Source organism: Gymnodraco acuticeps, unplaced genomic scaffold, assembly GCF_902827175.1.
Source record: "Gymnodraco acuticeps unplaced genomic scaffold, fGymAcu1.1, whole genome shotgun sequence".
In the NCBI taxonomy this organism is placed as follows: domain Eukaryota; kingdom Metazoa; phylum Chordata; class Actinopteri; order Perciformes; family Bathydraconidae; genus Gymnodraco; species Gymnodraco acuticeps.
In genome coordinates this window covers 2,578,205-2,602,301 of record NW_022990335.1, presented here as the reverse complement: position 1 = coordinate 2,602,301, position 24,097 = coordinate 2,578,205, and positions in this window count along the sequence as shown.

Here is a 24,097-nt window from a genome sequence, read left to right as displayed (position 1 = left end):
GCTTATCACATCTGAAAGGACTGGCTGGGCGCCCCACTGTGTTGACTCGCCCCATGCAGAATTTGTACTTGGTTGTCTGAAAGCAATAATATCCAACATTATGTTTTGATATGTTATAAAAGACATGTTAAAGCCGACTCTGGATGCTAGCAGAGCTCATTGAAACATTAGTGGCGCTGTCCAGATTTTGGGAAGTTTATGTTACAGCAACCCCAGCCAAACTCAAAAACAAAAATAGTATTAAATGGTCCGTATTATGGTTTTTGGTGGTTTCCCCTTCCTGTACTGTATGTTAAATGTTCTGCATATAAAGAGTTTGCAAAGGCTAAAATCCCCAAAGTTCCCTGCAGAGGAAACCGTAAGTAACCTATAGTTTTATTGTTTATGGATTATCAGAAAATTTCAAAGGGGACGCAGTCACATTGGATTAACCTATGGATTAACTAACACCATCGTTTTGATCGTTTTAATGCCATTGAAGACCAGTTTAGACCAGACAAAGATGAAGGTAAGCCATGTTAGCGTTGTGTGGGCTACCGAGCGGCACTTGTTTTGATGTACGTTTTTGTTGATAACGTCGCGAGTTTGTATCTTTCAGTGTTGAGGTGGGCACCGTTAGATTATGTGTCCCCTTGCGATCATAAACGATGTGTTGGATGTGCACCTAGGATAAGTAATAAGGGTGCTAGGAGTGATTATCGGTGCAGTAATAGGTTAGCATTTTTCGCTCAGGGGTCATTTAGATGCTTCTTATGAGACTTGTGTTTTGTTTTCAAATCAAATCAAGTTTTATTTATATAGCACATGTTGTTTTGGTAAAAATGGTTTATCATCAGTTAGCTGAGATTATTCCCGTTAATCTGGTATAACACCTTAATAGGTTCTTAAATATTAAGATCCCCTGAGACAGTGTTGTGAGAAAAAAAAACTAAAGTGCCCGCCGGCGGGGACCTTCGGGCTTAACAGGTTAAAAATGTGCTATATAAATAAAACTTGATTTGATTTGTTGTCTAAATGGAGATCGGCTAAACTAACGCAATATATGCTCCAATCCAATCCATTTATATAGCACAGTTTAAAAACAGAGGGTTTGCCAAAGTGCTTCACAATTAACATAACATTATATAAAATAAAATATTACACGAATAGATAAAAAAAGCACACATAAGAATAAATACAAGGCACATAAAGGCTATGGACAGACAGTAAAAGCATGTATAGGTATGACATAGCTCAGACTGACTGGTAAGCGAGGGAAAAGAGGTGGGTCTTTAGGCGGGACTTAAAAGCTTCAAGAGTGGGCGACAATTTTACATGAGGGGGCAGGTCGTTCCAGAGCCTGGGGGCTACCGATGAGAACGCTCGGTCTCCCCTGGTCTTTTTCTTTGTTTTTGGGACTATCAGCAGCAGCTGATCAGCCAACCTCAAAGCCCTTGAGGGGGTGTACACCTGTAAGAGGTCGGAGATGTACTCTGGGGCCAGCCCATTAAGAGATTTAAAAACAAACAATACAATCTTAAAATGGACTCTAAAATGGACAGGAAGCCAGTGGAGGGAAGCCAGAACTGGTGTGATGTGGTCAAACTTGCGGGTTCCTATAACCAGCCGCGCCGCAGCATTTTGTACAAGCTGCAGGCGGGCCAGCGAAGTCTTATTTAGGCCGGCATAAAGTGCATTACAATAATCTAAACGAGTTGAAACAAAGGCATGAATTACACGCTCAAAGTTTAAAAAGGATAAAACCGGTTTAATTTTGGACAGGAGCCTCAAGTGATAAAAAACTGGATTTACCCACAGAGTTTATCTGTTTATCCAATTTAAAAGCACTGTCGATTTTGACGCCCAGATTAGTGACCATGGGTTTTGCATACTGTTGCAGGGAACCCAGGTAAATGGAAGGGACATCACCATTTGGTCCAAACACAATGACCTCCGTTTTGCTCTCATTTATATTTAAAAAGTTTAGCGCCATCCAGGCCTTTATGTCATTAAGACAGTCAACCAGGGGCATCAGAGAGCTAGTGTTTTTTCTTAGGGGTAGATATAATTGGGAATCGTCCGCATAAAGGTGGTAGGAGACGCCATGTTTTCTAAAAATCAGTCCAAGGGGGAGAAGGTATAAGGAAAATAAAATAGGCCCCAAAATAGAACCTTGGGGAACTCCACAGGATAAGGGGGCAGAAGAGGATGTAAAGTCACCAAGCCTAACAGAGAAAGATCTCTGGGACAGATAGGACCTGAACCACTCTAAGGCAGCGCCCCGTCTGACCCGCTCCGACCGTCCACACTCACAACAACGGCCTATACAGACAAATAAACCAGCGACTGTATTCACCATGACACAGACAGTCTGTGGTTTGTACTTGTTTAACTTTTGTCTAGTTTCTGAATAGATATGAGGAGCTGTGCTCTTGAGTGCTAACAGCTCACGGCTGGTGTTGTTTTTCTGGGGTGCTCATTGAAGATGACGTCACGGCTCCGCCTACACCAGAGTCCTGCATGGATCTGATTTTCAAGACCCGCTCCCGCCCCGCACCCCGCGACGTGCAATACCGAACTCGCCCCGCTACCATATTGCCAATTAGTTCCGCAATTGGCAATATGTACGCCTAGACTACTGCAACTCCCTCCTGGCTGGTCTACCTGCATGTGCCATCCGACCTCTGCAGCTCACCCAGAATGCAGCGGCTCGTCTGGTCTTCAACCTTCCTACATTTTCCCACACCACTCCGCTCCTCCGCTCCCTTCACTGGCTTCCGGTAACTGCTAGAATCCACTTCAAGACACTGGTACTTGCTTACCATGCTGCGAATGGATCTGGCCCTTCCTACATCCAGGACATGGTTAAACTGTACACCCCAGCGCGTGCACTACGCTCTGCATCAGCCAAACGACTCGCTGCACCCTCGCTGCGAGGGGGACCCAAGTTCCCATCAGCAAAAACACGTGGGTTTGCTATCCTGGCTCCAAGATGGTGGAATGAGCTCCCCATTGACATCAGGACAGCAGATAGCTTGCACATCTTCCGGCGCAGACTGAAAACTCATCTCTTTCGACTCCACTTCGAGCGTTAGAACTATTAACGAAGCACTTATATACTAATAAAGGACTGGCTTATCTATAGCCAGTTGAGTAGCACTTGAAATGTTTGGCTCTATGAAACCTGATGTACTTATATGATTCTGTTTTCTTCAAGGTTGTGTCTTCCTGGTTGAATGTACTTATTGTAAGTCGCTTTGGATAAAAGCGTCAGCTAAATGCAATGTAATGTAATGTAATGCAATCCGACCCGACCCGTCGGCACAAGATCCGCAACCCGACCCGAACCCGCCTATACAGTATATGAGCAGTCAAAACGTGCAATTATTAACACACGCAGTTGCATATTTGTCTCAAAAAGCGTGGGATGTTGGTTTTTCTCCATCTAGGATGACACCAAAAGCCTCCCAGACGTTGGATTTTGCTCGAGGAAGTGTTATTGAAAATGCTGTATTCTCCGCTAGAGAGCTTCACCTCAGCCATTTTGAATGTGGCGCGCCTGCACAGCAGCAGATTGATGCGCTGCAGAGGTTATGATTATGCGCGGTCCCGCGGGGGAGAGGTCTGAGGATTTTAAACATTAAACTAAATTATTATTATTTTAATATATTTATTATGCAATACCCGCGACCCGAACCGCATCATCTTTGTTTTACCCAGAACCGAACCCGAAAAAAGCGTTTGAAAAAAATACCACCCGCGAATCACCTTTTTTGCGAGGTCACCCGTCGGTCACCCGTCGGGTACCCGCGGGTACCTGACCCGATGCAGGACTCTGGCCTACACTGCGTTACTATAGTTACTGCCCCAGCTCCTAAATTGTAATGGAAGCGCAGCATTAAAGTGAGCCGGGCCTAACAAGGCCTAACAAGTCCTAACAAACCCGTACTAAGTCGAGCGAGGCCTGCGGCTACATGGACTCAAGCCCCGGATGTTTTTAGAAAAGCCCCGAATGTTTCACTTAAAGCTTTTTTTTTTTTAAAACATCCCGTGAGTAATGTGCAGTACCGGAGTCCAACAGAGAGGTAGCAGCTGCGGGACAGTAGCAGCTGCGGGACAGTAGCCTGCGTACTGCGTAGCCTTCCCTGCCCTGAAGAATAAGTAATCCTTCGTTAGCGTGAAGAGTCTACTTTATGCGCACCGCAGTTGTCCTGCTGCGAGGCTCCGGCGAGTTCACAGTTCATGAGCGTGCTCCACTATGTTGGAGTCAGAGTGGTTTTAAAACCCACCTCGGCCCCGCGTGTTATTTGGTGAGCTGAATACATCATAAAAGGAAGGAAATCAGAAAACACCAGGATACCAGTTAAACAATAATCTGTTTTAATTATAAAAGGTAAAAATACAATACAATACAAGGAGTACTCCTGCCCTGGTTCGTGTGCTGTTTAGATCTTCCGGTCTTCACAGCAGGAGAAGAGAGACCGATCTAAAGACACAACAGACTTATATGCCAAAAGAACGGGGAGGAGGTGTGCCGGATTCTCCTCCCATAGAGTCCATTCATTGGTTGATATAAAAACGACGAGCTTCCGTAGTGACTCAGCGCGAGCCAGCCGAGGAAGAGTCTTTTACCCTTTAAGGTAAGACTGACACATTGGATGTCCCGCACGAACCTCCCCTCTCTGTGGCCCCCTCTTCCCTTAGTTCAATGTACACACAGTTTCACATACTTTTGGTATAGTTGTTTATAGTTAACTAATACAAGCAATATATGTACGTTACTTTACTATCAATAATAACGAGGAAAACATTACCTCTGCTCTCAAGCAGTGAAATAGTAGAATATCAGCATCTATAGAGAACGCACACTAATTTGTCCTTAGTATGTGTCACGCACACTCATTTTCCTTGTTTTACCATTTAAGGTAAAACAGACACATTGGGTGTCCAGCACGAACTCTACATAAACATATACAGAGAACGCACACTCATTTTAGAGCTCTGAGCTTATCTTCAAATAAGGACATTCCCCTGCTCACATCTTACTCCAAATACAATGGTTTTACTTTCATATTTCCAACTTCCTTGTTCCACAGACTATTATTATTGATACAAAGTAATTAAACACACACATATATTTTAGACATGTATCGATCCAGCTACTTACCTGCTCCTTATTTCACACAGAGTAATTTAAACACCTTTAAGCCAACTACTTCACAATGTTGTGGCAATTTAGTCCTCACAACCTGAAAGAATAAAACAGAAAGAAATCACTAAAAACACAAGCACCAGTATAATTGAGCAGTTATTATACAGCCAGACGGCTACTGCAACACACACACACATTCTACTGTCTGCTGTCTTCCAGCTGTTTGCCCCGCTGTACCCATATAAGGGTATTTCCTTTCTGCACTTCTCCTGACGGGGAGGTTTTCACTTCTCATCTCTCCAGCTTTTTGTTCATATAAACTGCTACTATTAAATACAAACTAATTAAGTACACACATGAATATATAAAAACACACTTCTTATATATCAGGGGACATTAAAATGAATATACCAAAACTATGCTGTATTAAACTTTTCGCGGTATCAAGTTACTTCAATTTTCTCACAACTAGCACCCGCCCCCAAAACAAAAACAAAAACTCACTCAACAATGCCCCCCAAGTGTTGTTTTCAGCATCTAGTAACACTGAGGAATGGTGAAAATGGGTTACAAATGTCTGTTGTGCACTGCTCCAGTGCACATGTGTTACATATCACTTGTTTTCCTATAACAAGGCAGGCTATAAACATTATAATTAACACTCTTTTATGACTCTGCCGCCTTCACATCCTTTTTCTTTTCTTTGTCATGCTTACTACACTGTTGCTCATTTATTGTCCTTGGTTGACCCATCGAAACTTTCACCTGAACATGTTAGGACTGTTCCATTTTATGCTGTGTCAGTTGAACACATTGCAGCATGTGACGAGGGGAGAGGGAACAGAGCTGGCCAAGATGGCTTCACTGTGACCAAAACAGGTGCTGGGCTTTGTTTGAAATGTGATTTTCCATGTGTTATGTCATGTCTGTGTGGGGTTCTTTTGGGTTATTCTTCTTGGCTTATATTGTAAGCTATTAGGGTCATGATCCAGATTTAGGTTCAGACCGCTTTCAGTCCAATCCAACGTGAGGTGGGTAATCTCCTTAATTAAAATGCTTGAAAATCCTTTGTGAACATGTTCTTATGTAGTTTTTGAAATTCCATTATTATTATGTATTTCTAATCAACAGAAGAAAAACAAATCCAATCATGCATGGTTCATCTAATCTGCTTGCACTGACTGCCTGTGGTCCAAAAAGATGACAAAGTGTTTACAATGGCAAATTTAACTTTTTATTTCCCTTTTTTTTAGGGAACTCTTGTTCTTAGGTTGTTAAAGATATCCAATTAATTAATTATCTTTCCAAATAAAGACGTTTACTCTTTTAAATGTAATATCCAAGTACCTTAAATGACCTGAACATACTAAATGAGTCCAGCTGTTCATACTGTAAATGTTGTTCATAAAAAACAAGAACACTGCAGCAGACAAATATAAATCCAATCTTTTAGATTATTTTGTCAAAGAACAATAAAGGCAATATTTAACAATTCATGTATTTCTTAACAATGAAGTTACATCACCATGTCATAAACAGAATCAAGCAGCTGCTCTGCTATATATACACAGTTTAATGATTCTTTTTGTATTATTGTAGTTTGGACTATGAACTTGGAAAAGGCTAAGTGTAGACTTACTTGAGCTCATGTCACTCGAGTGGAAACAGCAAGTCACTTAGTAATAGAAAACCTGAAGCTGAATAATGCATTATTCTTATTTGTGTCCACATAGACTACTGTATCTTGCCAAATTGTCAGTGAGTTGCTTTTTCAGTTTTGAAAATAATCAAATTGTAACCTGTTTGGTCATCAGTTGGAGCAACATAACTTACCTCCCCCTGCAGTAAAAGATTCAAATTTGGTGACATACTCAAAGAGTCAGTACAAGAACTACATCTATCCATCAACACATGCACATTCTGCAAGTCTTGAGCAGCAACATTTCTACCACAATCTTCTCTAGGTTCAACTCCACCTTTTCTTCATGCTCAAAGCAGTCTACTTAATTTCTTTGATTCCACTGATCTCATCCAATTGAAAAACTAAAATGGTCAGTTGTTAAAAACAGCGGGAAGATATCTCACACACACCCCTGATGTTAATAGTTCCTCAGTAAATGTAGACCATTAGCGATTTAGCATTTAGTCAGGCCGGCTTGATCTCAGTGACGCATCAAAGTGGTTGTGTTTGGAACACATATATTGTACTTGCTGGCTGATTAGATTTGTGATTAAAGTAGATGCAACCTTTTGTTTGTTAATGCCCAGATACAATTATGCTTAACCTCACACATTATGAAATCATGGTAAATGGACTGTACTTATATTCAGCGCTTTATCAGGTCTTTACGAACCCTCAAAGTACTTTATATACTGAGGTCATTCACCCGTTCACACCTCATTCATGCAGAGCGGTACCACTTGTTCTTGGGAACTAACATTCATACACATTCATACACCATTGGCCATGGCATCAGGAGCAACTCAGGGTTAAGTTTCTTGCCTAAAGATAGCCTACATCAACATGTTGACTGCACGGGCTGGGATCGAACCCACAACCTTCTGGTTGAAAGACGACCGCCGTCCCTCGCAGCCACAGCCATCATGCTTAATTTAATTGCATTCTTGTAAAATTGTTGTTTTGTTTTTTTATTCACTGCTATATTCATAGTATGTGTGTGACTTTTTTAATTGTCTAACCGATGCAAGTTAGAATGTCCAATACTACATATGCTATATAAAAACCACTTTGTGTAAGTTATAATTTTAATAAATACTAAAAAATAAGCACCTTGTTAGAGTAATGAAAATGAAGGCAATGTGTGGCAGAAACCAATCATCATGGACGTCCCCAGTGAAGGCTCAGAGGGAGAGGGTAGACGTGGCCTCAGCAGCATGGTGGCTACGCCTGGTTCATCCTGCTCTCCAGTTTCCTTGTATTCGGCCTGACCTTCGGTGTCATTAAGGCCTTTGGTGTATTTTACATTGAGATACATACTTTGAAACCACAGCAACAGCAACATCTTGGATTACCTCTATTGCCGTAGGCGCCTTTCACATTGTGGGTAATTATCCAAAACTCGTGTTCATATTCATTTGAAATCTATATGCTTGTAAAAAAAAAACGATATACACTGAAGGTCATCAGTAACTTCTTTTAGCGCTCCTTCATTTTCAAAATATTCCATAAACTTGTCCCTCTGAAGCCCCTGTAGCAAATGCACTGAGTGCTCGCTACAGCCGTCGCTCTGTAGTCATAGCGGGAGGACTGATATCCAGCGTAGGAGTCGTGTTTGGGGCTTTTTCGCGCAACCTGATTGAACTCTACCTAACTGTCGGGTTTCTAAATGGTAAGTAGTTGGAATCAAACACACACATACAATTCAAACGCTAATTCGTGTTTTCAAACTGGCAGTTCAAGGGTTAAAATCCTGAACATAATTTAACATTGGTATTTTTGATCAGGACTGAAGTTGATTGAAAGATTTAACCCCAAAAAAGTTTTAAAAAATATTAATCTGTTGTCATTTTAGAGCAGTTTTTAGAAGTGGACATTTCTGTCCCGAATGACTAATTTGTAACTTTTTTGTTCAATCTGATTTTGTGCAAAAACTAATAATCAACCAAAATCAATGTTGTTGCTAATCTTTGACATATCCAAGACTGTTATAATAAAAAAAAAGAGCCAGTCCCCAGATATGTATCTTTTGGAAAATAACTCATTTTCTCTGTTATATCATGAAAAAAAAAATGTATTCAAAATGGCATTTAAAGGGTTAAAATCCTGAAAATGATTACATTTTTGGTATTTTCTATTAGGGCGGAAGTTGCTTTAAAGATTGAACCCAAAAAAGTTGTGAAAAAACCCTTTTAATATAATGTCTTTATCAAAGTCTTTTGCAGTGGACATTTTTGTCTCGAATGACTAATTTGCATAGTCGATTTGTTACACAGTGAATTAAAGACCAATTTGAGAAATTGGAATTCCAAAATAGATCGAGAAAATAGCCTTGTTACAAAAAATCAGGCCATTTGCACCAACACAACCAAAGTTATTGCAAAATGAAAAGTGAAAAATGACCCATATGGACAAAAACGTCCACAGTGATACCAGAGGGTTAAAGGGGCCTTATAATGCTTTTTTGGGTATTTCCTTTCTCGTAGTGCATTTTTAAAGGTTTCTATGCATGTTAATGGTCTGTAAAGTCTCTGATTTCAGACAGAGGGTGAAAAGGCATGCTGCCGCACAGACAGTATGAGAAAAATAAAAACCTTATTGAAGAGTGTAAACATGTCACAGTGTGAGACTGACCGTTGAGCGGCCCGACCAAGCAAGGAGGCAGAGGCAGAACGTCCAAATACAACCCGGTGTGGGCATTTATTCAAATCATGGGTTCACAGCCTCAATTGCTGTCCACCTGAACACAGTCAGCAGCCACAAGGATCTCACACACACTACCTGTCCACTGACAGGGAAAACAGAGCCTAAATACACACACACTAATCAGGCCAATAAGACACAGGTGGGGGGGAGGAGACAACATAGGGCACCAGGTGAACCCAATAACCAGCCACAGACAAAACGGTAGGGGAAACACTTTCAAACTAAACCACATGTGCAATATTACAAGGCCCGAAGCCGTCAGTCCACAGTGACGAAGTTACCTTTGTCACATTTCCTCCTTCCTCTCCCGAAAGAGAACAGTACCTCATTCCTGCGACACTTATTGATCTTGGCCATTTTGCTCTCCTCCATGTGTCTCCACTCCGCCCGGTGTTTCTGCTTCCCCTTGTGCAGCATGGTTTCCTCAGGGGGAGGCGTGAAGTCTGAAGGAAGCTTCCCTTTCGGGATTTGATTCTTCCTCTCCCGGCGCTCCTGCTGGATCTGCTGCATGATGCGCTCTCTCTCCTGACGGATCTTCTCGGCCATTTTCACCCGCTCCTCCTCAGCTAGAAAAGCATCTTCCTCGTCTTTCATTTTTTTCTCCTCTGCAAGGTTCTTCTCCTCCTGCAGGCGTATAAGATGAGCCTCCCCCGCTAAGCGCATCTCCTCTTCCTTTCTCAGCTTCTCCTCTTCCTCCCTCTGTAACCTGAGCTGCTCCTCTTTCTCTTTCTGCTCTCGCATCAATCTCCGGTTGTCCGCCAGGATCTGTGCTGCCTCAGCATCAGAGTTAGTGCCCGTCGAGGCTTTAGAGTCGTCTTTCACTTTTATCAGGGAAACCTGTTCCTGTATCCGTGAAAACGGCAGCTCCATCTTTTGCTCCAATAAGACACAGGTGGGGGGGAGGAGACAAGATAGGGCACCAGGTGAACACAATCAGCCACAGACAAAACGGGAGGGGAAACATTTTCAAACTAAACCACATGTGCAATATTACAAGGCCCGAAGCCGTCAGTCCACAGTGACGAAGTTACCTTTGTCACACACAGTAAGGGCACAAAATATAAATATGAAGCCTGAAAGTTTAGCATAATAGGGCCCCTTTAATCAAGTTCGATTTTACTACATTATTTTTTAGCTTTTCGTAATAATCGGGTAGTTTCTTTACATTTTTGTACCTCAAACTGTTCTGTGGTTTCGATATGACAATTGTTTATTATTACATGTTTTTTATGCAAAACCTTGATCTGAAAAACGAGCAAAGCTTCAAAAATAAATGTGGTGGTAGATGTAGTACTCTGTTTCCTTTTTAAAGTTGGTGTAGTTTAAGTAAAAAGTAGCTTTTAATGTAGGCCGACCGAAATTATACAGCACAGTACTTGAGTTAATGACCTTAGTTACTTTCCTCAGCACAAAGCCACACCGAGAATAATAGAAAAGGATATTACATCATTTTTTGAATGTTAACCTTTCTGTTAGCTCAGGAAAAAACTCTATAATTTACTCAAGGTTACATTGCCCGTCATTTCCCCGTGCCTATTCATCCAACACATTAAATGTCACACAATGGATGTGCTTAGACATTGTTCTGCATTGTAACCACAGCCCACTGAGCCTATTCAACAAAAATGAGATTTTTATACCTTCATGACATGCAGCACCACCCTTCAATTAATCAGGAATGTTGTCATCCGGTCAATCCCACAGGACCTGAGGTTTTTATTCAGAGAGCAACTGTGCACAAATTATAATATCATGATACTTTATGGTTGTGTTAATTTCATGGATGATTGATTCTCAAAAATTCTTTTTTTCCCTTCTAAATTAAGTTTCTTTCCCACTGACTTTCCAATATGTTACTGGTGACAGATTCATACACTTGAAAAGAACTGTACCGGAAACAAGGTAATATTTACAAGGAGTAGATAAAACAGACATCGTGTAAATGCCAAATAAGATAGTTTTTCTCATATTTGCTCCAAACTGTGACCAAAGCAATAAATAATGCTTGGGGACAAGTTGAAAACACAACAGTCACATAGTATAGGTTGATACAGTGACAAAGAGCAACATTGGCATACATGTAACACTTGACAAATGCAAGTCCAACATTCACTCTCCTTTTAGCTCTGTTTTATTTTGCACCAACAAACCAAAAAGTGTAATGCTCCCCCACCACAGCTTTTTCTCTCCCACAATAAGAATCTAGTGTATAGGTTCCTGTAATATTTCCTGTCCCACCATCCCTAAAAAATAGCTGTGAAAACATTTGGAAGATGTTACGCTCTCACAAGCTTACAAGACTGAACTCCAAATGCTGAACACCAGGTAGAGGACACAGAGTTTAGTAGGTAAAAGGTTTATTAAACCAACAAATCCTACGGAGAATAACGGAGGGATTAATGTCCATATCCAGAGCTGGCGAGAGCAGACAGGTTCGAGCTGGTGTGCGTGGAAGCACGGAGGAAACTCAGACGAGGAGTCGGAGGCTGGACGTGGCAGGCAGAGGAGTAGGCAGATGGATACTGGACAAAGAGATCACAGGTAAGTAGCAGAAACAAACAGAGTAGATGCACTAAACTGTTTAACCAAAGTCGTGTTTAACCAAAGTCGTGTTTAACCAAAGTCGTGTTTAACCAAAGTCGTGTTTAACCAAAGTCGTGTTTACCAGCGTGGTTAACTGACGAACTGGTGAATACTGGATGGAGGAACCGAGTATATATGCAGGTGAAGGTGATAGAGTAATCCGGATGATGAGCCACAGCTGAGGAGGTGAGTTGGCGGGAAACAGAAGTGGGTCAGCCACACCCAGCCAGGAAGACAGACACACAGACAATAACAAACATAAAACAAAGAGGAGGAGAAGGAGGGAGAACTGAAAATCCTCACAGTAGCCCCCCCTCAACGGGAGCCTCCTGGCGACCACCAGGTTTGTCAGGATGAGCCCTGTGGAACTCCCTCACCATGACAGGGTCCATGATGCGTGACCGAGGCACCCAGCAACATTCCTCCAAGTTGTAACCCTCCCAATCAACCAGGTACTGGAAGCCCCTGCCCCGACGCCTGACATCCATCAGCCGACGCACAGTGTAGGCAGGATGATCATCGATGACTCGGGGGGGAGGAGGGGGAATGGCCGGAGGGCACAGGTCACTGGTGTGGACTGGCTTGATTTGGGAAACATGAAAGGTTGGATGAATTTTCATGGTCCTGGGGAGCCTCAGGCGGACAGCAGAGGGGTTGATGATGCGTTCAATGGGAAAGGGACCAATGAACCGAGGGGACAACTTATTCGACTCCGTAAGGAGGGGAACATCCTTAGAAGACAACCATACCGACTGTCCAGGGGCATAAGGTGGAGCGACATGTCTGTGGCGGTTAGCTGATCTCTGATTTCTGGAGGAAGTCAGAAGAAGGGCAGAGCGAGTATCCCTCCAAACCTTACGGCAACGAAGAATGTGTCTTTGGACGGATGGAACAGACAACTCATTCTCCTCTTCAGGAAACAGGGGTGACTGGTACCCTAAGGAGGCTTCGAATGGAGAGACCCCAGTAGCAGATGATGTTAGAGCATTGTGGGAATACTCAATTCAGGGTAGATGAGAACTCCAGGTAGACTGATTGCGGTTGGCAACACAACGGAGAGCAGATTCCAAATCCTGATTTGCCCTTTCAGTTTGGCCGTTTGACTGGGGATGGTAACCTGATGTCAGACTGACAGATGCACCGAGAGAATGACAAAACGTCTTCCAGACCTGGGACTTGAATTGAGGACCACGGTCGGAGACGATGTCTGCCGGGATACCATGCAGGCGGAAAACATGCAGGGTGAGAAGCTGGGAGGTCTCCAGGGCTGAGGGGAGCTTCGGCAGAGCAACAAAATGGGCACACTTTGAAAAACGGTCTACAACTGTTAAAATAGTTGTATTACCCTCCGAGGGAGGTAGGCCAGTGACAAAGTCCAGAGCTATGTGCGACCAAGGACGACTAGGGATAGGAAGGGGCTGAAGCAATCCTGCAGGTCTTTGATGAGAGGCCTTGCTCCTAGCCAGAGTTGGGTGTAACGCGTTACTGTAATAATATTACTTTTGTTGGTAACGGAGTAGTGTAACGCGTTACTTTTGTAATTTAGTAATCGCACTACAGTTACTAACATTTCCCCGACACGCGTTACTTCGTTACTTTTATAAAATAATCACACTCACTGACAGACAAGAGGGGTTTCCGCCGCAGGTTTATATCGGTTTATATACATGTAGGCCTACGTAATCTGCGCGACTTGCGAGACCACATCTCCACGTGCAGTGCTGCATAAACATGGCTGAGTCTTTTCATCTGTAAACTCCCTCAACGGGGCCGCTCGCTCTCTTTTGTTGATCGCCCTCTCACGGGTGAACAGTTCAATGTCCTGCTTCATTGTAGGAATTCTGCCATGTCTCTACCACTTTAGTTTGACCATCTCTGTTACTAAGTTATGGAATACTAAATACATAAGTAATTAGATACCTTACCGTTATGCGCTCATAAAGAATGATAAGAATAATGCGTCTTGAACTGGTTTCATTCATTAGTGTCTTGACGTTTCACAGACTGTTAGCTTGTTGTGTGGCTGGTAGCCTATTTTAGAGCATATAAAAAGAAAGACTTGTGTTATGTCTTCCTTAATGCAATAGTAATTGGGGGTGCAAGTGGAGTCTCGCAGAGGCAAAACTGTGGCGCACACACTGTAGGTGCGCCGCAGTCTGCGTGATCTGCCTGTAGGGAGGGGCGGGCCGGCCCTGCGAGTAAAGTAACGAGTAAAGTAACGAGTAAAGTAACAAGTTACTTTATGTAGAGAGTAACGAAGTAGTGTAATATATTACTTTTTTTTAAAGTAATATGTAATATGTAATATATTACTTTTTTTTAGTAACGACCCCATCTCTTTCAGTACAGGCTGAAACGTACTCCTTAGTGTCCTTGTCCATAGTTGGCCACCAAAAATGTCTCCGAAGAAGGGAGAGTGTGCGGTTGGCACCTGGGTGATTAGAAAAACGGGAGCTGTGGACCCACTGCAGAACCTGAGAACGGACTGAGTCGGGGACAAACTGACGTTTAGGCGGACCACTACCAGGGTCAGGTTGATCCAAAAGCGCCTCCCGGATCGAGTTACTTATCTCCCAGTTGAGGGCACCCACCACACAACTCCGGGGGAGAATAGAGTCCGAGGAGGTTACAGGACCCTCGGAAGGAAACGATCTGGACAGGGCATCAGGCTTGACATTCTTAGAACCAGGGCGATATGTCAGGGAGAAATTGAAACGACCAAAAAAGAGGGCCCATCTGGCTTGTCGGGAGTTTAGTCACTTGGCAGACTGGATGTACTCCAGGTTTTTGTGGTCAGTCCAAACAAGGAATGGCTGCTCGCTGCCCTCGAGCCAGTGTCGCCACTCCTCCAACGCCATCTTCATCGCCAGCAGCTCTCTGTTGCCCACGTCATAATTTCTCTCAGCTGGGGAAAGACGGCGAGAGAAGAAAGCACATGGGTGAAGCTTATTGTCTGGCCCTGCAGTCTGGGACAGAACAGCGCCAACCCCGATGTCAGATGCATCTACCTCCACAACAAACTGTTTGCTTGAGTCCGGCTGGATGAGTATGGGGGCAGAAGTGAAGAGGGACTTGAGCAGAAGAAATGCCTTGTTAGCTTCTGTTGTCCAGGAAAACTTGATCTTGACAGATGTGAGACTGGAGAGTGGAGCTGCTACCTTGCTATAGTTCCTGATGAACCGGGGATAGAAGTTAGCAAAACCCAGGAACCTCTGCAGCTCCTTCCGAGTAGTGGGGACTGGCCACTCAGAGACAGCTAGGATATTTCCTGGATCAGCTTCCAACTTGCCTTGCCTGATGATGATGATGATGATGATGATGATGATGATGATGATGATGATGATGATGATGATGATGATGATGATGATGATGATGATGATGATGATGATGATGATGATGATGATGATGATGATGATGATGATGATGATGATGATGATGATGATGATGATGATGATGATGATGTAACCCTACAGAGAATAACGGAGGGATTAATGTCCATATAATCCGGGCCAGGATTGGTTACCAGCGGAGGTGCGGAGATGCACGGAGGAACACAGGCGAGGAGAGCCGGGGATCCAGAGCTGGCGAGAGCAGACAGGTTCGAGCTGGTGTGCGTGGAAGCCACGGAGGAAACTCAGATGAGGAGTCGGAGGCTGGACGTGGCAGGCAGAGGAGTAGGCAGATGGATACTGGACAAAGAGGAAGTACTGTTCCAATGTCCAGCATACTTGGAAATCTACCGAGCCCGGCGTACTTCGTTTGGAGAAATTTCGAGGCTGCACATGTGTAGACTCCGCGGTCTTAAAATTCCCACAATGCTCTTGGCGCACGGACCAATTTCCCCAAATCTGTGGCGGAAAATGTAAGGCGGGGGCCTCTCATATGACTTACACCATGCACACCTGCACACTTGCTCGCCTGTTCCCACTCTTTGTTTTCCGAATGCCAGGAAATATTCTTGCCTCGCTTCTGAAGCAAGACGCTCGGAAGACTTGTGCTATCAAGCAAGCGTACTCGCGATTGAGAACACCCACAGTCACATTGTTGTAGTCCGGATTCATTTGATGGTATTTATGGATTGTTAAGAAGGTTGTAAGTTAGGCAACATCAAAGTCATTTATAATAAACGACTGCCATTATTTTGCTTAAGTAGGTATAAAACTTGATCTTCCTCATTTGCCCGGTATATATTCTTAGTTTTACTATGTCTTTCTTCGTAAGAAATATGCTAGAAAGCACAATAAATTCCTCTTATTTCTATGCTCTGTGCTACACTCCCAATTGTCCTTTTAATAACCCCACAACTGCTGAACAAATTCCTTCACTATTCCAATTTGGATTTAAGCAACACCACTACTGTGATTGTTAAATGTAAGGTTGTAGTGTTCTATTTATAACTTACATGGTCCCCCTGACACAGAGACAGTTTCATACTTATTTGCTGTACCGTTCTGTACTTTGAGCACTTTGAAGACCGGAGAGTTGATGTTGAGGATTCATCAAAGCGTTCTAATTATGTTTCCATCACGGGATGAAGGCACTAGCACCACTGCCTTGGGATAAAATGAATCTTCGTGCAAGGCTCCCTGCCTTATCTTTGCCTCAGTCTTTTGCCTCATTCAAAACTATTTGTGCATAGGTTCACAGTGGACATATTTCAAACAGTGGCGAACCGTCAGGGCCTTCAAGGTATTCAGAGAATACCCTGGAACACTCAGATAAAACAAACAAAATATCGATTTAATTATAGAAATAAAATGTAATAAAATGTATATAAATGAATACATGAGAATCGTGTCTGTGTTGTTGATCTGTAATATTACAGTGTTACGTTGATTTGTTTGTCCTTCTCGGACCATGCATTACGCATTTCAGTGGTGTTGTGTTAGAAAAGAAAGCAACCAATCAGATCTTGTTCTGTGTCTCTGGGTAGAATGTCCTTCAACCAAGGTCTACATCCTTGACCAATGGGCGTATTCTTTCAGAGTTTCCCTCGGTTCCAGAGTATTCTAGAAGGCCCGCTAGTTAACTGGCTCGAGACAGAGGATCTAGAATGCGACGAAGCAATTCATGCCGTTTTATTGTTTTTAACGTTGAAATGACAAGTTGCAACAGGTGCAGATGCCAATTGTTGCGGAATTGTTGTGAGTACCCTTTTCAAGACGACAATTCAGGGAAAAGACGGACATTATAATGTCGCGGGAAGGGGGGGGGGGTGTTGTGTCTACAGAAGGTCCCAGTTGGATAGACCACGGTTCGCCACTGATTTCAAACCATGTCATTTGTAGTACTTGCCTTGAAAACCAAGTAGTTTATTCCCAAACTGGTTGTCTACAATTCCATTTGAATATTAGCTTTCCGTCTTTTGAAAAATGACAACATCAATTAAAAGGGATGAGGAAGATGCACCATACCATCACGAATTACTGTTAAATATTTAAATTTTACAAAAAATAATATAAGATGTTAAATGATTTATTCTCCACTTGTTGAAAGTAAAAGCAAACTGAACAATACATGTGTGAATAAATGTGTGTGACAATATATGCTGTGATTATATTATATGCTTTTAGTAGGGGGAAGTCATGTTAATACTAAGACTAAAATGTTATGATTGATAAATATGGCTGTGTCAAATCACTCACCACACACTTTTTTTCCTTTAGGATTCTTTCATAGACAAGTCGAGTGACTACGGAACGGCTTTCCTCATGTCGGGACGGAGTGGCCTTCATCGTCTCTGCTCTGTTCCTGCATCCTCCATCAGATGAACCGCAGGGGTCAGAGGTCGACCAACCGAGAAGCACAATATGCATATGGTCAAGTTTGGACAAAGTGTCAAAACTCAAGCCATTAGGCGCATTCACACTGCGGTACTTTTCCCACAAAGGTTCATGTGAACTTAGTTCATGTGAACTCTTTTATCGCGTTCACACCAAAAGAGCCGGTAACTAAAATAGTTCATGTGAACCTTTTTACCCCCCTCGAAAGTCCCTGCTAGAGAGCAGGGACTCTTCGAGCTGGCTCTTTGTGAGAAAAGAGCTATATTTCTGATTGGCTGGAAGGATTGCAAACCACGCCCCGTAAAACTCCCAAAAAAGTTTTTGTGAAGCCGCCATTTTATTATCCTCGCATTAGCATTATTAGCATTAGCATTAGCTAGCCCAGCGCCAGAAATTGCAGTGAGACTAACTTATGGCAACACAAATAAAACATGGGAGCGGTGGAGATGAGGAGGTGTCGGCGTTCTGGCGATTTACTCAGTCCCTAACTCCGGGGACTTCCGGCCGGGGACTTTGGGCGGCAGTATACGCCGTGAAGTGGTTTGCGGCCTGCCAGTAAGCCCAAAGCAGAAGAAGAACAAGTGACGTCAGCGGCTTCATTTGCCCTAATCCACCCCCAGGGACTTTTCCAGTGTGAACGCGATCTGTACTTAGTTCATGAGAACTAAAGAGTTCACATGAACTAAGTTCACATGAACCTTTGTGGGAAAAGTACCGCAGTGTGAATGCGCCTATAGAGCTGGACATAACATGAATGAAAGAAAAACCTGTTTGTGTTGCTGATAGGGGTAAGTTTGATAAGAGATCGTTATTAACAAACGCAGACAGAGGCTCCAGTGTTTTTACAGACCTTAAGGGAGTGTACACAAATTATTAGAGGGGGCTCAGAGAAGGCACAACTTTTGTTATTGTATTTTAAGTGTTCAGTGCAGGGGCGATTAGAAAACACTTTTATGACAAACTGCAACCAAAAAAATTAAAAGCTATCTTTATTTAAAAAAAGAACATACTGGCGCTGTAGCAGTTGCACCTGTTTGAATCAAAGGTTGGTTGCACTTATGCAATATTTTATGCATACGATTTTTGCCAAAAGATGACAATTTCTCATTTCACTTTTATAGTGTGTATTGGCTGCACACAATGTGAAGAATTAATGTTTATAAAAATATTCTATGTTTAAGTCAGGGTAGTTTATCTTAAATTAGTTTTGCTTTTCCTCTTTTAGGGATTGATGCTTATTTTTGTATTATCAAGATTTTAATGGAAGGGTTTTTTAGTTTCATCCTAAGCAAAGGAAAACATTGTTGTAATGTGTGGAAGGGTCTTGCTTTTTAAAAGTGATAAAAGGTTTAACCATTTACCCTACACAATTCATTTTTGAACAGTCCCTAAAGTCTTCATATTGAACCCTGAAATTGCTTTCCCAAATTCAGTAAACCATAATAATATTAAAAAATTGCAGACGTGGTTTGTGAGGAATGTGAAAAATAAGATGGATTAATCTTGATTACTCTTTTAAATCAGAAGTGTATACAAAAAGCAAAAGCACATGTTTTACATATACTGCCTTAAGGTCACTCTTTGTTATGTAATGTGTGTTTCCTTTAATGCAGTAGTTTCATGTATGAATGACTGTTGTGTTACAGAGTGAAAATGGGACTTTAGCTCCCTCCTGTGAAAAGCTTCTGCCATTACATTTGCAGCCTTCTCAACAGCAGAGCTGAAGATATATATCTTCATATTTTTACACAGGGAGGATTCGGAAATTAACAGATGTGAATCAAAAAGCTAAATTACAGTAAATTGGATCGGTTTTTGGTTCAGTGCGCCAACTGAATGTAGTGTTATGTCAAGTAATACATATGAAGCCTACTCCCATTAACTTAAAAGCAAATCTTAAAAACAATCAAAGGTATTCAATTGCACTGCTTAAACAACATAAAAAGTTCTTCATGGTTCAGTACATTTCTTCCCAAGTTCCACACTAATGCAGCCTGAACCGAAAAAGCTTATTTTTAATTGTCCTCCTTGAATGTTTGGTATGTGCAAGCATCAAGATAATAAGCTTTTATTACCCGAACCAACAAGAAGCACCAGATAAACATCTTCGTCCTGGTGTAATGCACATATAACAAGTATAAATAAACATGTCATTCTGCATAAACCTGCAATAACAAACTGTAAACCAAGGTTTACAAACAGTGGCCCACACTGGAATCCCCCCCTCCGTGAACAGACACACATACTACACACACATACACACACAGATACACACACCAGAGGAAAGAGACTGCAGAAAAAGAAAAAAAACCCACATCAAGAGAGCTGGTCACAAAATACCTCAAACCTTTGATCTTCCAGACAGGAACAAATACATAATCCATGTTTCATGGGAACTCTATGAAAACCAAACACACACTCAAATACTAAGACAAACACATACTTACACACACACTTTATGCAATGTCTGATTGTCAAGAGAGTAGAAGCCACTTATCATCAGGGAAATAAAGACTGCTGGTTCAAAATGTTCAAGATTTACAATTACACGTAACCTAAAATATACAGTTACTTGAGGCATAAGGAAGTATGATCTTCAAATTGCAAAAAAACCTGTTTACATTCTCTCTGTTTGGCATAATTAAGGAATAAAATACCGTATCGGACTGAGCAAAAAACAAAACAGGCAGTTTGGAGTTAAATATTGACCACTCTTACACGATGAATCTTCCTTCCTGACCTTGCAGTATGTGTAAAGTAAACTTAAGTGATTTAGTACATGAAGTTCTGTTTACTCTTCACAAGGAGTTCTAGTCAGCCAAATTCAACAGCTATAAAATGTCTTCTTGGGCTCTGGAGGGGGCTTGCAAAGTAAAAAAAAACCTAACCCTGATGGTGTCATTTTTGTATCATCAGAAGAAATCTGGCCTTGGTTTGAAACTTAAAAATGTTATTCCTGCAATGTGCAGAGATAGGAATCACCATATATGAGGCAGGGTGAATCTTTTGAAAGATGCAATTTATTTGAAACATGGTAAATGTAGGATTCAGCATTTTAGGAGCTTGACCTTCACGAGGGACTAAACATCAGGACATATTGTGCACTGTTGATTTGAATTTGACCATTCTTTAAAATCTCTATTGTCTTCATAAAAGTGTAACAATAACTATGATATTTGTTTTTATACCGAGAGGTAAAACAAATGGATAAGTAGCACCCATGAGCGATACACATCTAACAAGTAGTGGGACCATTTCAGTGTTGTGGTGCGTGTGCGTGTCAAGCTTCTGTCTTTTACATGAATAGCATGTCTGTGAGAGCTATTACTGGATACTTGATGTAAAGCTATTCCAGGTGTGTACTTTATAAACATCACTGTTCCAACTCCACAGACTCCTTCTCCTCCATCTGGCGTTCTCCACCTGGTTTCTGAACTGGAACAGTGTGTCTGAACTACATGTGGTGCAGTGTTACTGTTTAACCTAATATTATAAAAAAACGATGTATTCGCTATAGACAGCTTAGAGTTCAAATTCCGAATAAAATGAACTTTCTGTGTACAGCAGAGCAATTGGATATAGGTGTAGACTTGGAAATATTAAATAGAATCAGGAATGATTGTGAATAAATGTTATGTATTTAGTGTGATTTATGCTGGGAATGTGGGTCTGCAGCATTGTCTTCTTGAAACAAGTATTGTTTACCAGGCTTTTTGGATAAGACTTTGGTTGGCATCACTTTTCATATATATACAGCCAAAGAGTTTGATGGCAAATTACCTGATTAAATAAAGTTAACCATTCTCTATGATATCATTGCATTAAGCAAATATTTTACAGCAACAACTTTTGATATTTTGAAACTCTAAATACAACAATACTGCCTGTGTTCACGGGTTTCAGGAAAAGTATTTTTAGTAACATTTTAGTTTCTTAAAAATACCTGAAATACTTTACAAACATTTACAATTTAACGCTAGGATTCAAGCTCCTACCGGTCAATTTCAACAGGATCCCCTGGGCTCGGGGTTGCTATAGAAACAGCTGAAATACTTTTTTTTTTTTTTTTTTTAACTTTTTAGCTGACCTTGCTCCCGGGGGTCATGTTGAGGAATGCTACACAGCTATCTGAGTTCAAAGTGCTCTGTAGCGGTAGGACGAGAAAGAGGGTAGGTGAGAACGTAAGGAGGAGGGAGAGAAAGAGGGAGAAACTGAAATGGGGGACAAGACAGGGGAGAAGAGAGGATAAGTGCATGTGGATGAGGAGAAACCAGCTGGTAGAAAGTTGGGAGAGGAACACAGGAAGAGGGCCATTTGTTGCTGAAAGAGGAGCCCAAGAGGGGACAGACAGTAGGCAAGCTATGAAAAAGAGCTGAATGTGAAGAAAGAGAAGGAGATGACAGATAAGAAGCAATTACTGAGTGCTGGGAAACCCACAGAGCTAGCTGAGTACTGTACAGTCCGACTGTGTGCTGACCAGGGCCATTAGAGGATAACGGATGATGATACAGGGATGAAATAGTCATGAAGGGGAAGCAGTTGACATTGTGCATGGCTCTAACCTCCTCACTGAATAGAAGAACAGAGGCAGACTTTGCGTTAATGAGAAATGATTAGTGTATACAATGGCCTAATACAAATATAATTTAGCGCAATCAGCTACTGCACACATGAACAGTCTCATGTATTTGGGCCTGTTGCTAATCCTAATTTATTTTTTTATGTTTTCATCATCTTTTGGAATCATTTGATTTATAACAGTCTTTTAACCAGGCACTGTAATTTCAGTGAAGCTTTTGTCTAAGACTAAGCTTTTAATCGTATGCTTTTTAGTCAACTTCGGTTTATGTCAATATTTCCATTGCCTATTTGCGTTTTGGTTTCAGTATTAGTTTACTATTATAACCCTGTTTTCATTATGAAAGAAATTAATTCACTTATTCATTCATTGCAATTCATATTAAAGGGACCCGATTATGCTTTTTGGGGGTTTCCCTTTCCTGCTGTGTGTTATACAGTATAGGATTATGTAAATGGCCTCCAAAGGCAAAATACCTGTGCTCCCTCCAGTGGGAGTTCCCTCCCTGCCTGAAATGCTTCGATTGGACTCTTTTGTCTACTTTGGCGACATAGTGACATCACCATGTATCACTCGCGCTTCTATCGGCTAGCGCTCCAACACATTGTACGTCGAAGGCTAAGAGGCGGGACATCTCTAAGCGGTTGACCTATCACAACGGAGCCGGCCAGCTAACCAATCAGAGCAGACAGGGCTCTGGTTTAAGACAGAGGGTGAAAATAAGTGCTGCAGCACAGGCAGTATATAAACATATAAACATGAAAATGTGCATAATATGTCCTCTTTAAAGGTGGGGTAGGTAATTTTGGAGAAACCAGCTCGAGTGCGCTAGAATTACATACCCCACCTTTAAGCTTCATTTGTATAGAAAAGGCTGAAATAGTTCAATAATGTGCTGAGATGAATCATTGGCCCCTCATCCAAGTTCTTCAACTGTTTTTATTCTGCAAGACTTTGGCAATTTAAGCAGCAGTTATTCATAAAAACACACCCATTTTTACGACACAAGCTAAAGAAGACTTCAGAGGCAGATGTTTGGTCTATGTGAACATATCTTTGTCTGCTGTCAATTATTCCTCGCACCCCTCTTTCTTTCTCTTTATTGACACATCTGTATCCCTTCTGCCCTCTTTTCCTGGTTTCTTCCTTTTCCCTCTTGATCATCCTCTTGTTTTTTTCCATTAGCCATTGCTAGGCTGCACCTTTAAACAGCTGTCTCACTTAACCTCATCAAGTTCATTGTGTTGCAAGATGGCATCATACAAAAGCATGAAAAGCATCAATATATCAGCTTTCAGGCATCACAAATATGTGTTTTAAAAGCAGAGTTGCAGTGGTAAAATAATCTGATTCCATTATCCTTGTAGCAACTTTTCTTTGTTGATGTCTGTTAAAGCAGAGGGGTTGTCGCCAGTAATACTCTCTTCGTCCCTTTATAGTCAATTAAATCCACTACGCAGTCTTGTTCTCCATATGAGTGTGTGTTTCCAGTTGTATCACATCACTCACACTCAAACTGTGCAAATAATACAAACACTCATCCCATTAGTGAAATAAAACAGTCATCAAGTCAGATATGTATCTGCTCTCTTCAGTTTATATTCCAACAGACACACATTAAAACCAAATGCTTGCTG